The sequence below is a fragment of the Dasypus novemcinctus genome, chromosome 17, assembly GCF_030445035.2.
Source record: "Dasypus novemcinctus isolate mDasNov1 chromosome 17, mDasNov1.1.hap2, whole genome shotgun sequence".
Lineage (NCBI taxonomy): Eukaryota > Metazoa > Chordata > Mammalia > Cingulata > Dasypodidae > Dasypus > Dasypus novemcinctus.
This window is the reverse complement of record NC_080689.1, coordinates 64,598,192-64,612,121: the sequence shown is the minus strand read 5'-3', so window position 1 is coordinate 64,612,121 and position 13,930 is coordinate 64,598,192. Positions and strand designations below refer to the sequence as shown.

At 47.2% G+C, this 13,930-nt stretch overlaps 1 protein-coding gene and 1 pseudogene across 25 annotated transcripts in view; both read right to left on the bottom strand.

Moving 5' to 3' along the window:
• The window catches only part of DYSF (dysferlin), a 224,002-nt gene that overhangs the window by 174,320 nt on the left and 35,752 nt on the right, over nucleotides 1-13,930 (bottom strand). The window lies entirely within an intron of this gene.
• On the bottom strand, nucleotides 9,293-10,120 carry LOC139436703 (transcription initiation factor TFIID subunit 9-like; annotated as a pseudogene).

The window sequence follows — 13,930 nt, the reverse complement described above, 5'->3', positions numbered from 1 at the left end:
GACTGGAGACAGCCCCACTTCCTGCCCTTCCGCCTCTGGCCTTAATAAACCTGCTTTCTCTCCTGACCATCTCAGTGTGGTCTCCAATTCCTCTGCTCCAGGGGGACCCCTGCAGGGTTGGCTTCGAACCTGGGGCGGCAGAGGGGAGTGATTTGTCCGAGCAGGACCAGGCCTGGAACTCTGGTCTCCATATTCCCCATGGCGCGACGCCGGCTCTCAGAGGCTTCTGGCTGGGGGACAGGGAGGCAGGGCCAGGCCAGCGGGGAGCAGGAGGGACAGCAGGCCTGTGGTCCAGACAGCTGTTCCTGGAGGCCCAAGCGCCAGCCCGGGGGCAGGGAAGAGGCCAGGCCGGGGGCACAGAGCGAAGGGAGCCCGCTCCTCCTCCCGGACAGCCAGCCCAGCACTCCCTGCCCGAGGCCTGGAGAATTCCCGGAAGTGGGGCGGGGGACAATGGGCGGAAATGCAGAAGGAAGCAGCAGCCACCCTGCCAGCCCACACTTCCGACCCTGAGGACTGACTGCTTGTTATTTCCTCCCCTAAAAGAATCTCTGGGCCATGAAATGCCCCTGCTCCCACGGGGCCCTGGGCGGTCATTCCCTCCAAGGAGCTGGCTGGTTCGTGGGAGTCAGGGAGAGGCCAACCTCCTACCCGTGTGCAGCAGGGAGAACTGGGGGGCCCAGGAGGGACTCCCTGGGGCAGGGAGACAGTCTGAGGCTTGAAGGGCGCCAGGAAACCCCGATGGCCACTCTTCACTCATTCATTCCACAGAAGATGGAGGAGAGACTTGGGCCTGGGAGCAGACCCCACGTGGGGTACGCAGCCCCGGGCGCCGGGGCCTTCAGCTCACATCGGTGGGCACCGCCAGGGGCCGCATGTGGCAGCCGGGTTTCAACAGGGGTTCAACGGGCCAAGGAGGGGTCTGGGGGCCCCGGATGCCTTGAAGCCAGCTCTGGGCCTGGGCACAGCCTGGTGGGCTGGAAGGAAAGCCCGTGGCTTCTGGTTCCACCCCCTGCAACCTACGGGCAGAAAAATGTCGCTGGCTCCCCCAGCGGCCCCAGGCCTGCTCACCGCTCAGAGCGTCACTGTGTCCTGGGGCCACTGGAACGTGGGGGCAGGAGAGGCGTGGGGGCTGAAAGAGCTGCTGCCACCCCAAGGGCACAAAGAGATGTCAGGAATTGGCGTGGGGGAGGGAGGGAGAGACCACAGCGGCTGACATATTGACAGGACACACATTTTTTCCTCCACGGAAAAGAACTGGTCCCCAGCTAGCCACCACCCTCCACGTAGCTTGTCTGTAAGGCAGATCACCGCCGCCTAGTGCTTTGGAGAACTAGAGAGTGCTTCAGCTCCATGCTTGCGGACCATTTTAAACAGGGAAATCCCCAAGAAAAATCACAAGAATGCCAACAACACCACGCTAAACACACTGCCAAAAGGACGCTTGTTTACAGAAGGAGAGCTGAAACAAGAAGGCAGAGCACTGCCTTGTTCAACTTCAGCTGCTCACGTGCCCACCGGGTGACTCAAATTTTTTCGGCCCTCTCTGTGTGTCAACGAATGCCCACGCAAGGGCTGCGAGCACTGATTGGGGGTTGCAAAACAAATGTCAGTGAGCAGGTGAATTTGCAAATACGGAATCCACGAATGATGAGGATGGGCAGGATTTATCCTTTAATGACCAGGAAGAGAGCTCTGAAGTGGTTCCCCTGGATCTGAGGCCCAGCTCGCCACTGCCCGGCTCTTGGCACAAGGTTCGGAGCCTTCCCGAGGCCCTGTCCTCATCTGTAAAAGTCACCGATTCGGTCACCAAACCCGTAGAGTCAGGCACCACTGGAGGTACTGGGAATAGAGCAGAGAACAAAACGCTCTCTGCCCCATGGGAGTTCCAGGGAAACTGTGCACACCCCAGAGGGTGCCGCACGGGCCGAGTTAAACTACACCCGCCACGTGCCTGGGCCTAGAGGTGCTGGGTAAGGGCCGGCTCCCTCCCACCACCACCCCCTTCCCATCCCTCTCCCTGCACACCCATCCCACCAAATTACGGAGAGGGTCTCAGCAGCTCGTGGCTCAGGCACCGTCAGGTGGAAGGGATGCACCTTATTTTTTTGTTCTTCTTGATGGTGGAATAGAACTAAGACCCTCCAGATCTCCATCCTTCGAGGATGAGGGAGATGAGACCCCCCAACCTGATGTCCCCACAGGTCTCTTCAATGCAGGGATGAGACCCCTGCCTCCTCTGGGCAAGGGCTCGATGCGTGACAGACTCTAGGGCTCCTGGAAGGACAGACTCCTACAGCCCAGACGGCCAGGGAGTAAAAGCCTAAGGCAGCAGGAAATTCGCAGGCCTGTCCTGGGGGGAGACACACACTCTCAGGGACTGAGCCCACCACGGAGGAAACACGCCGCCAGGGCCGAGCGTGCCCGGTGCCGAGGGGCAGGAAACGGGGCCGGCGGGCAGTCTGCCCCCCTGAGCCGCACGGCCTATGGCAGCCTTCCCACTAGGGCCTGACTCCCCAGGGGCTGCCCAAGGGTAGCTCTCAATAGTTTTCCACTTCAGTCCAGAGAAACACAAAAGGAAAAATCGTGTTGAAACCCAGGGATTTCCTGGATGGAATCCAGGACAAAATCCAGGCCAAAATAAAAATCCTTGAAAATCAGGAGACGGTCAGTGCTTCCCAGCTGAGAACAATGGGGCGATGAATGGTAAATGTTCCTGCCCCACGACCAAAGATTCTAGAAAGGGGGGCTGCAGGGGGGGGAAGGGGGTTGCAAACCGGCTTTCTAAAGCCCAGAGGCTGAACTTTTGCCTACTTCACTCAACCCCTAGCAACAGCAAACCTCCGACCGCCTTTTAAATGGTGTCTGCGCACACGCATATCGGAATGGAAATGCAGCGTGAGAGGAATGACGCTGTGACCCAGCGAGCAGGAAGGAGACGTCCTCCACCCAGAAGACACAGGGTTAGCATTCCCGATGGCATCCCAACTATAAAACATTACCATGCATTAAGGAAAAAAATTCAGGCAACCCCCAGTGCCAAAATAAGCAATTCACAGAAAGAATACAAATGGGCAATATATGCTTGAAAAAATGCTCCATTTTACAAGTACTCAAAAAACACAGATTACAAGATACCTTTTTTTTTTTTGCCCATTACACAACAATTGATGGGCACTTTTTTAGATTGTTGGTGGGCGTAAATTAAAATAACATTTTTGAAAAGTAATTTCGCAGAATCTATGGAAATGTTCTCTGCTCAGGCCGATTGGTACAGTGATCCCACCGTAAGACCTCTCCTAAAGAATCAATAGTCCAAGGATAAAGACGTTCACTGAAAATCATTAGAGAGCAGGAAACTGGAAAGAAACTCAAGGTCAGTCAATGAGGGTTTGCTGAATTGGGTCCTGTGCCCTCCCCACTCCCACCCTGTGCGAGGCCACAGCCATTTAAAAACGTGCTTGGTCCACGCAGGCTGAGTTGGCAAAGTCCATGATGGAGTGACAAACAGCAGACCTATTTACAGAGCATTTTTGTATAAGGAAATGTATACGCAGGTAGGTAAACAGATGCCTGCCAGTGCTAAGGAAACATTGAGAAAGATGTGCACCCAATTGTTAACAACAGAGAAAAGGAGACTGGTGAAGGGTGAGAGAACTTACACTTTTTCCTTTTTAACTTTTTAAGTCATGAGGCTTACTGGTCATTTTTATTCTCTTGCATGTTTTTTTCTCTTAGTATTTTTAAAAGTAAAAGACGTGTGCATATATGTATGCAGCCTGTTTGTGCACACTCGGGGCAGCATGTGTCCACTTGGGGCACACGCATGAAGGAATGTTCACACGTCTGTGGCATCTATGTGTGTGCAGACCATATGGCTCCTGCTACTACCAACAGCCTCCACGAGCACCTAGTAGGCATCTGACATGCGCACATTCTCTCATTTAAAACTTCACAACCACCTGGCAACATAGGTACTGCTGCTGCCCTTTTGCTGAGGAGAAAACAGAGGCTCAGAGAGGCCCAAGTCATAGACAGGGCCAGGACGGGAACTCACTTCTGGGAGTGGGGTCCCTGAGGGAAGCCCGTGACCCTCACGCTCGTGCCACCATCCCAGCCCTGCCCAGCTCCAGTGGACAGCCTGGGGGCCCTAGACCACCTTCCTCCTCCCGGGATGGAACCCTCACTCACATCAGCACCCATCAGGTGTGGGTGACAGGCACCAACTGGTCAGGCCCCCTCCCCATCTCCCTCCCATGCATTCTTGCTCAAGGGTCTAAGACTTTTGATCAGCTCCTCCCTGAAAGGCCCCACAGATTATGCCCATTGCCCCAGAAGACATCAGGATATCCCCCACCTCCAGTCTGTGGACACTGAGCCCTACTCCAGGCTCAGAGACACCCCTACAGGAGATCGTCACCCAAGTGACCCACCATCACCAATATATTTTGTGGGGCCTGGACGCTCACCGTTAGCACTTCCCTTTTAGGTCTAAGCAGAATCTGGCTGAACAGTAACAGCATCCAGACTCCCAAGAAGGAGCGAAACGTGAAATCACAACTGCCACTAACCTCTCCGTGTGAATTAGCCCCTTTCAAACCATAGCCAGCTGGGAGGAGCCTTTTGGGAGAGGGCTGGGTCAGCAGGACTTGAAGCAACTGGGGCATCAGACCTGCAGCATGAGGGGGTAAGGGCAAGGGATGTGCCAAAGGGAACTAACATTTATGGAGCCTCCCTGTGTGGCAGGTTCCTTCAATGTGCTTTTGCAGTTGATTTCATACTCCCTAAGAAGGAGGGAAACCTAGGTAACCTGCCCGAGGCCACACAGCTAGCTAGCTGGGACCAGACCCTAGCTCTTCCCAAATAGGTCCACGCTTATCCCACTGACAAGGTCATTCAGCCCCTGGAGGATGGGGTGGGGAAGGGGGAGAAGGAGCAGCGGCACTCAGGAATGCTTTTCAGAGCTGCCTCCTGGGCTGGCCCAAAGGGGCGCAAGCACCTTGATCGATGAGCTGGTCCACAAGGAAGGGGAAGGTAGACTCTGTCCGTGGGTGACAGGCCCCTCGATGCCCACTTTACACAGTCACCAGGACTCTAAAGACTGGGAGTGTACCACTCTGTTCCAAAGAAAATGCTACTCAAGCCAGGGAAGAACTCTACTCAAAGGAAACATCTTGAAGGGCCATAACGAATAACGTGCCTCTTAACTGATTCTTGGTGTAAATCCAGGTCTCCTTCTAGGTTGCAAGGGAGGCTGGATGCACTGTCACCCTGGGGTAAGGCTGCCCAGTCAAATTTGTATTTCAGGTAAACAATGAAGAATTTGTAAATGTAAGGATAGATTCTCAATGTTCATGGCAATTATGTTTTACAATGTCTCCGTGAATGTGGAATTAGCGAGTACTGACCCACCGCTGCCACCCATTAGGCTTCTGCTAACCTCTGGTCACAGTATTTTGTCAACCAATCCATATGTCACTTTGTTTGGTGTTTCTGTTTAAAGTCACCTTTTATCTTTTTTCTCCTCCTTAAATTTGCATACAGTGATTCCCTAGGTAGTTCTCTGTTTCACCAGCTTTTAGACACTGGCTCCATTTAACCCCATCTAGCAGTATCATTGCCCTCAGAATATTTTAAAGCAACATTTAGACAAAACTTCTGAACATAAATTTAGGCAAATTTATACAAAAATCATTAATGGCCAAGTAATTGAACCTCATTAAATAAGCTCATTAACACTGAACTCACATCTAATAACATGATAATTCATATCTGAGGGAAGCTTGTCTAAACACACACATATTATTAAAGTATAAATCCACTCAAAGTGTACAATCAGTGGTATTTGGTATAATCACATGGTTGTACATTCATCACTTCAATCATGATGAGAGCATTTTCATTATTCCAGTAATAATAATTTTAAAAAAACAACTTGTCACCGCTCAGTCTCTCCATGCTTTCCCTGCCTTACACAGCTACTATTTTGTTTCCATCTTTCTAGTTTGTGTTTATGTTCTATAAAAAACAGTCTTATCTACGCAATATCATCCTATTCGAGATTAGGATGATATTTCACATGAGATTTTACTGTTACACAGTCCCATGTTATACTTTTTAGCTTTCCTTCTAGTAATATGCATATCCTTAGACTTTCCCTTTCAACCATTGTCATAGCCATATAATAGCTCTGCTAGTCACAAACACTATGTAGTGCTTTCACCTTTTCTATACATTTACAAAGATTTATAAGCAACCTTTTTTACCAGTTTTGCACAGATTAAGTCTCAGCTTTCCATTCACTACCCTCATTCTATTTTCTGATAACTTATATTCTAGTTATTAACTCCATGAGTTTACACAATATATTTAGTTCATAGTAGCACAGTCATAAAGTATTTGTTCCTTTGTGCCTGGTTTTCTTGACTCAACATAATGTCCTCCAGGTTCATCCATGTTGTCATATGATTCATGACTTCATTTCTTCTCACAGCTGTATATTATTTCATCAGGTGTATACAACACTGTTTATGTGGTAAACAGTTGTTTCCAACTTTTGACAGTTGTGAATAACACCATTATGAACATTAATCGGCAGACATCTGTTCATGTCACTGCTCTCAGTTCTTCTGGGTATATATCTAGTAATGGTATTGCCAGGTCACAAGGCAAGTCTATATTCAACTTCCTTGGGAACTGCCAAACAGTCCTCCACAGTGGCTGTACCATTCTACACTCCCATCAACAGTGATTCAGCATTCCTATCTTTCCACGTCCTCTCCAACACTTGTAGTTTTCTAACTTTTTAATAATGGCCGTTCTAATAGGTGTGAAATAATATCTCATTGTAGGTTTGATTTGCATTTCCCTAACAGCTACTGATGCTGAACATTTTTTTTAAAGACTTATTTATTTATTTATTTCTCTCCCCTTCCCCACCCCCACCCCACCCCACCCTGGTTGTCTGTTCTCCGTGTCTACTTGCTGCGTCGTCTTCTTTGTCCGCTTCTGTTGCTGTCAGCCGCATGGAAATCTGTTTCTTCTTGTTCTATCAGCTCTCCGTGTGTGCAGCACCATTCCTGGGAAGGCTGCACTTTTCTTTCGCTCTGGGCAGCTCTCCTTACAGGGCGCACTCCTTGTGCATGGGACTCCCCTACGCAGGGGACCCCCCTGCGTGGCACGGCACTCCTTGCGCGCATCAGCACTGTGCATGGGCCAGCTGCACGTGGGTAAAGGAGGCCCGGGGCTTGAACCGCGGACCTCCCATGTGGTAGACGGATGCCCTATCCACTGGGCCAAGTCTGCTGCCTGAACATTTCTTCATGTGTTTTTTTTTCACCATTTGTATTTCTTCCTTGGACAATTGCCTATTCAAGTCTTTCGCCCATTTTTTAATCAGGTATTTGTCTTTTTATTGTTGAGTTGTAGTATATCTTTATATACCATGAATATCAGATACGTGATTTTCAAATATTTTCTCCCATTGAGTCAGCTGCCTTTTCACCCTTTTGACAAAGTCTTTTGAGGTGCAAAAAGTGTTTAATTTTATGGGGAGTAGATGTAAATCAGTGGTTGAGTGCCTGCTTCCCATGTATGTAGTCCTAGGTTCAATACCCAGTACTTCCTAAAATTAATAACTATATATATGTGTATTGTGTGTGTGTGTGTGTTTAATTTTGAAGTGGTCCCATTTATCTGTTTTTTCTTTTGTTGCTCATGCTTTGGGTGTAAGATTTAAGAAACTACCACCTACTGCAAGATCTTAAAGAGGGTTGCCTACATTTTCTTCTGGCAGTTTTATGGTTGCCACTTTTATATTTAGGTCCTTGGTCCATTTTGAGTTAATTTTTGTATAAAGTGTGAGACAGGGGTCCTCTTTCTTTATTTTGGATATGGATATCCAGTTCTCCCTGAACCATTTGTTGAATAGACTGTTCTGGCCCAGCTGGGAGGGCTTGATGGCCTTGTCAAAAATCATTTGACCATAGATATGAGTGTCTGTTTCCCAGTTCTTAATTTGGTTCCATTGCTCAGTCTGTCTATCCTTATGCTAGTACCATGTTGTTTTTACTGCTATAGCTAAATAATATGTTTTAAAGTCAAGAAGTTAAGTCCTCCAACTTCGTTCCTTTTTAAGACATTTTTGGCTATTTGGGGCCCCTTACCCTTGCAAATAAATTTGATAATTGGCTTTTCCATTTCTGAAAAAAAAAAAAAAGGCTGTTGAGATTTTTATTAGGCTTGCATTGCATCTGTAAATCAGTTTGGGTAGAATTGACATCATAATGATATTTAGTTTTCCAGTTGATGAACACAGAATGTCCTTCCATTTATTTAAGTCTTCTTCAGTTAGAGAGATGCATCTCTATAGCATGGGAGCTGAAATAAGAAGGCAGAGCACACATTGAAGAAGGGCCGAGGAGGTCCTTGGCTGGGTTTGTTCGCTCAGCACAGCAGAATAGAGGACACACTGAACTAGGCTAGGAAGGAAATGAGGCTTAATTTGCCAGCAGAAGACCAGAAATGTACAATTTTACATCAGCCCGCCATAAAAGGTTTTTCTCAAAGCTTTTAAACTAGTTGAAACAAAGAAAGTTAATCATTAGAGTGACATTTCTAAGAAGGTGCTGGGAAAATTAGTTTTTGCTCTCTGAATTTATCTTAAAATATGCATGGTACCTTGGGTGGGGTAATCTTGGGGTGATAAGAATGGGAGGTGGTAGGGATGTGAAGACAGATGAGATGCAAGTAACAATAATGAGTGAGGAAGTGCATAGTTATACATTTTTTGTGGAGCTAAATCTGGTTAAGGCTAATGCTATAGCTCTTTGTGCCTTCTGAAGTGAGCAAGAGTTACAAGGAATTTTTCTAGCATTATAAGGTACAGTACAATGCCTTAATGTTTAAGCTATGCTGGGTTTTTCTAGTACTACATCAGGTGACTCAATTTTTTTGTCTGCACTGCACATGTCCACACATGACCACGAAAGCACCATGATTACTGATTTGGTGATTACAACAAATTTTACAAGTAGGCAAATTTGCTCGTGCAGGATCTATAAATAGTGAAGATAGACTGTATGTCCTAGGCAATATTTGGGAAATCAAATAGATGAATGACAACTTTATTTTTTACACTTAAAAGCTGACGAAAAAACACTACTAATACTCTTAAAGAAAATCCAACATCTCAGTTGAAAAGTATGGTAACCATATTTACTCATTAAATATTAATTAAGGTTTTTCTAAAACAGAACTTGAAAAGATCCAGCATGTATGTTTAATTTACGTACAGTGGACTCAAGACTAAGTATACATATTACATGCATCAGGGCTGATTACAACTTATCATAGTCATCATCATCATCATCATCATCATCATCATCTTCATGTTTTCTTTTCAATGTATTTGATAAGTCATTGGCAGTATTTTGTGATGACACCATGTTAGTAGTAATAAGAATGTTTTTGGGCGCAATTCATGATGGCTTAATTAGAACATTCTGAACTGCTGATGTTGCAGGAATAGACATTTTAACAGCTGGGGACTGTGAGGTGGGCATCTGTACTGTAAACCTTTGCCACCCCTACTTTAGTTGAAACAGACACAGTTTGTGGGGTTGGTGAGCCTAGTGAGGGTACTAGGTCTGCTAGTAACTGAACCCACACTTAACTGGGGAACTGCTCTTCTTCCTGCAGAAGCGGATGCCTTTTTTTGTAAAGACTTACGTTTATAGTAAGGAGCACTTCAGCAGTATCTATCAGGAGGCAACCTGGGACGTGAATGTGACTTAATTGATGGCAAAGTAGTTTGATTTCTTTGCCTTGCAATACCTAATAAAAAATCTCTTGGGAGAAGAGAGATAAAAAGTTTGGTCAGCGGGACACTGGATTGCCAATCGCACGTGATCTCTATCAACAGTAGCTTCCTTAGCCTGCTTGAATAAATATTTGCATTATCTAGAATTGTGGTCACATATCGAGAGGCAAACTCCAACATCTGATTTATAACTCTTGGCTCATGTTCTGTAATCCCCATATCCTTCAGGATTTGTCCCATCCTCTGTGCGTCTTTCAGCACGCTCTTGGGAGAAGCCACCTCGCCAGACTCCTTGATATCAGGTGATCAGACTTCTTTAGCTAAATCACCCACATGACTCTACTTCAGTCCTGATCTTGATGCAAGTGCTTTGCCTAGTGTAGTTTTTCCAGCCGCTGGAGTAACGGTAAGCAGGATGTTCAGCTGCAACATCAGAACTGGAAGCTTTTATCCTAATAAATTTTCCATTACAAAAGCCAACCCATTTCTGGTACTCTGCATCGGCAGCCCTTTGGCAAACTAAAACAGTGAGCTACGGCATGTGGGCGAGAATCAGACAATTTGACCCTGGTGTTTCATAGGTGGATGTTTTGCCCCCATGGAGATTTTTCTTTTTTTATATTTCCAAAACACTTAAATAAAAAATATCCCTACATTAATTTCCACCAGGAAGACATTTTCCAGAACATGTACAATTAAGCCAGTTTAAGTTGATACATTTTTCTATAAAGTGCCATTAAACAGTTTCCTTTCTGTCCATTTCATTGGTATTTTACTGAAATTAGTTTCATTGGTAACAATTACTTTCTGGGTAAATTTCACAGCACAGATTTGGTTCACAGGTCTTTTTAATTTTTAGGTCCATATCAAGCTTTATTAACTATAGTTCCTAGCCATCTTGAGATTCTTTTGCAAAATTATTCTTATTAAGTCCAATTTTCCTGGGTCAACATTTGCAGATATCAGTAAGATTCTTCAGTCAGTTTTTCATTCCTTTAACAATTTTACCATGTGCAGTTTTTGCCATTAATATTTTGTGGTGATCATTTCTACCAATAATGACATACATGAACTACTATAAGAGTGATCATTTATATTTCTTTCCTACTGATTGTTGGGGATTAAATCATGCCCTCCACAATAGACATGGTCAAATCCTAATCTGTGTTCCTGTGGGTATGAGCTCATTTGAAAACCAGACCTTTGGAGATGTTATTATTGCAGAGCAGGTATAGCTCAGTGGTTGAGCACCTGCTTTGCATGTACGAGGTCCCAAGTTCAATTCCAGGTACCTCCTTTAAAAAAAAAAAAAAGATATTATTATTAACAGTTAAAGTTTGGGCTCATTTGAGAATAGGATTTTTAAAAATCTGGGTGGGCCCAAAGGAAATCCAGACACAGTTAATCAGTAGAAACCAGAAGTGGAAAAAGCCAGAAGCAGCCAGGGCAGGAGGCAGGTGGTGATGGACAAAAGATCCCCGAAGTTTGCAGCAAGACAGCCCCAGACTGCTGCAGACTCCAGAAGAAAGTGTGGCCTGTTGGGACCTTGAGTTTGGACTTCTACCCTCCAAAACCATAAGACAATAAATTCTTATTATTTAAGGCAACTCGCATGATATCTGTCCAACTAAGACAATCTTTTGAAAACTTGAGAGCAATGTTTCAGGAGTGCCAGGATTGCTCTCAGGCAGTTGTTTCTCCCTCCTGGGTGCTCCCTGGAATCACCAGGGAAGTTTTTAACATACCGATGGCTGCATCCCACTCCAGAGCTCCCCGTTTCATCAGCTTGGGGGGGCAGCCCAGGCACCAGCATTTCTTTAAAGCTCCCAGGTGATTCTATCATGTAGTCAGAGCGGGAACACTGTCCTAAAAATCTAGAGCTGCGCTGTCCAACATGGGATCTGCTAGCTATATGTGGTTATTTAGATTTAAGTTTAACATAATTAAAGAGAATTTAAAATTTGGCTCCTCAGTTCCACTAGTCAGCACAGACAGGACATATCCATCACCTCTGAAAGTTCTATCTGGCAGCCTTGGTCTAGAATCTAGACCGGTGCTTCTCGGCCCTGGCTGCACAAAGAACCACCGGGGGCTTTAATGACCACACAGGCCCAGTCTCAAACCAACTGAATCAGAATCTCTGGGGTGCGACCCAGGCATCGGCGTATTTAAAAGCTGCCCAGGGAAACGGACTTTGGCCCAGTGGTTAGGGCGTCCGTCTACCATATGGGAGGTCCACGGTTCAAACCCCGGGCCTCCTTGACCCGTGTGCAGCTGGCCATGCGCAGCGCTGATGCACGCAAGGAGTGCCCTGCCACGCAAGGGTGTCCCCCGCATGGGGGAGCCCCACGCGCAAGGAGTGCGCCCGTGAGGAAAGCCGCCCAGCGTGAAAAGAAAGAGCAGCCTGCCCAGGAATGGCGCCACCCACACTTCCCGTGCCGCTGACGACAACAGAAGCGGACAAAGAAACAAGACGCAGCAAATAGACACCAAGAACAGACAACCAGGGGAGGGGGGGAAATTAAATAAATAAATAAATCTTTTAAAAAAATAAAAATAAAAAATAAATAAATAAAATAAAAGCTGCCCAGGTAACTCTGTGGTGTAGCCTGAATTAGGAACCGCTGACCCTGAGTGTTCCAGGGGTCAAGCACGGGCCCTCAGAGCAGCCTGGAGTAAAGTGAGCTTTTCCAGAGCAGCCGGGGTCAGGAGTCCAGCGTCCTCCAGCCGGGGTTGCCAAAGTGTCTCCCGGTCACAGGGGCAGAGTTTCCCTTCCTGAGCATTTGAAACCTGATTTGATTGGCACAGAGTTGGCCCACCACTGCCGTTGGCTGAGGAATCCCTCAGGCTCAGGGCTGCCCCTCTCCCCATGGGTGGGTGGGCTGCAGAGGAACCCCAAGGGTGTGCCCAGACCTGGCTTCCCCTCCTGAGGCAGGGAGGGCTCCCCACTCAAGGCCAGAATTGTCTGATCTAAGAAAGCCACCCCAAAACTGCCAACAGTCATTGATATCAAATTCTCCAGAAGCCATGGGGGGGGCGCGAGGGGAGTGAAGACAGGCGCAAATAAAAGAAGGAGGGGGGAAGGAAAAGAAGCAAAGCCTGAGGCAGAGACGTGGAGTGAGAGGCTATAAAGAATGTGTGAGGAGGAAGAAGCCAAGGGGCTCCCGTCTGCCGTATGGGAGGTCCCAGTTTCAATTCCTGGGGCCTCCTGTGAAGGCAGGCTGGCCCATGCCGCAGAGAGTGGGCCCAGCAAGATGACGCTACAAAGGGAGACGCAGAGAAGAGACAGTGAGAGACGTGGCAGACAAGGGAGCTGAGGTGGCGCTAGCAATGAGGGCCTCTCTCCCACGCCGCAGGTCCCGGGATCAGTTCCCTGTACCTCCTAAAGAGAAGACAAGAAGAGAAGACAAGTAGACACAGAAGAACATGCAGCAAATGGACACAGAGAGCAGACAGCCAATGCAAGCAGCAAGGGGGCAGGGAATAAATAAATTAAATAAATTGAAAAAAAAAAAACAACAATGTGGGAGGCCTTGAGGGGAATCTAGAAACGCAGGGGAAGAGGGAGGGAGGGAAAGAGTCCACAACTCCAGATGGACCTCGCTTGGAAGGCTCAGAGAGTGCCCGGGCCACATGGCCCAGACTCCCCGAAGTGAAGGGACGGCTACTCAACAATCCTGTAGGATTCGAGCATTAATCAACGTGACCTCACTGAGACCTGGGGCCAGTCGGGCAGCAGTGAACCCTGTGGCACCTAATGGCATCCTCATGTTTCCCCATTTGCCTCCTCACCAGACTGTGACAAACTGGAGGGCAAAGAGTGGGTGCTGGATCTACAATGCTCATTGAACTGAACTTACTGATTTGGTTTTTTCTTCTCTATCTCAACATGAAATGTCACATGATTCCTATTATGGCTTCCTTGTTCCTTTAGTACCTTTTTTTTTTTAAGATTTATTTATTTATTTATTCCCCCCTTGTGGCTTGTTTCATTCTTTGCTGTCTCTTCTCTTTGTCCATTTGCTGCATGTTTTTCCTGTATCTGCTTGTCTCCCTTTGTTGCATCATCTTGCTGCGCCAGCTCTCCACGGCACACGGGCACGCAGCATGCGG